This window comes from Strongylocentrotus purpuratus, unplaced genomic scaffold (genome assembly GCF_000002235.5).
Source record: "Strongylocentrotus purpuratus isolate Spur 01 unplaced genomic scaffold, Spur_5.0 spur5_scaffold_21, whole genome shotgun sequence".
Classification (NCBI taxonomy): domain Eukaryota; kingdom Metazoa; phylum Echinodermata; class Echinoidea; order Camarodonta; family Strongylocentrotidae; genus Strongylocentrotus; species Strongylocentrotus purpuratus.
In genome coordinates, this window is record NW_022145607.1 from 40136710 (window position 1) to 40138455 (window position 1746).

Consider the following 1746-nt stretch of genomic DNA (forward strand, 5'->3'; position numbering starts at 1 on the left):
TTGACTTAAGTATAGTCGAGTAGTTGCGTCGATCGAGCTAGGCCACTGAACTCATACACCGTATAGTATCAAGTATCAAGTATCAAGTTTATTTGTCTTCCAGAAAACACATGTGACAAAATATAATAGAGTATAATCATAACAGTACAATGTAGAACAAAGGAAGACGAGGAGACCTTGGTTCAAGCACAGCTTGTTAAGTTAAGGCCCCCTCATATGATGTGACAAATTATTTATGAATACAACAACAAAGTATGGAATATATAAAACTATTTAAAAAATACTCTCAGAGAACAACTACCCAACGTTGCATCTAATATGATCTAATATGGACAAACCCAAGCCAACACCAAGTCGAGACATCAATGAGTTATTGCTCTCTGAGTGCAGAGGTCAAGTAGGAATATATGGTATATGTAGTATGTACAGATGAGAAAGAAGAAGAAAAAAGAAAAGGGATAAAGGGGGTTGATTGATTGATTGATTGATTTTTATTCGACAAGCTTCCAACATACAACAATATACAATAATAACAGATCAAAAAAAGTCAGCTTGAACAGGATAACCCACGAAAGCTCGAGAGCTTATTTCCAGTGGGGTCCCTTACAGACATGTATAAAATTAATAAGTTAAAATAGTAATATTTACAGACAGATAAGAAAATTAAAAGAACTACTTATTAAAAAAAAAAGATAATAATAACAACATTTAAACTGATGATAGAAATGATATTAAGTACAAGAAGAAAAAGAAGAAGGAGAAGAAGAAAAAGAGGAGAAGGAAGAAGAGGAAAATAATGATGAATTTGTAGAAATTCTATAACGTACGAAAACATAAGTATATACAACATGAAAAAGTATGAACCGACAGAAGAATAAAAATTTCAATCATATAACATGTCATTCACTTCTCTTCTCTGACTGTCAAGTATTAGGTATTCCTTTAATTTCCTCTTAAAATGATCATAGTTTCCTATTTCTTTTACACCATTGGGTTATATGTCAAAGTCAAGAATTAACGAAAAAAAGATCAAGAGTAGAGTTAAATATGCTACAGTACACTAACAATAAAGCTTGATAACACATTCATGTGTCATCGACATACTTGTCAAGAAAATATGACTTAAGTCTACGTTTAAAAACTGAGATACTTGAAGCATTTGTTATGGTAGTATCAAGTGAATTCCAGAACCTGGGGCCAGTGGACATTAGCGTATTCAAAGTGAAGGTTGTCTTGCATATGGTAAATGGAGAGCAGAGGCCTGTTTAGTATTATAACTGTGAATTTGGTTATTTCTTCTAAAGATTTGAGCAAGGGCAGGAGGGAGGTCTCCAGAGTGAATGCTATACATGAGCATTCCAAGCTGCATTGAATAGAGATCTTCTAGTTTTAGAATACTGTTTTCATAATAAAGTAGATTTGTATGTGCACGATAATTTGCTTTATATATAACCCGCTTCTGCACAACAAAAAGCCTGTGGATTTGAGTTTTGGATGATTTGCCCCATGCCAACATACCATAATTAATATATGATAAAATAAGAGTAGAGTACAAAATGAATAATACCTCTTGAGGTATACATGATCTCAACTTATAAATAACACCAGTATTTTTTGACACCACTTTACTTAATTTGTCCACATGAGTTTTCCAATTCAGTTTCTCGTCTATGTATATTCCAAGAAATTTCGTTGAAGTTACTCTCTCAATTGGGTTATTATTGAATGCCACTTCGCCTGGCAAAA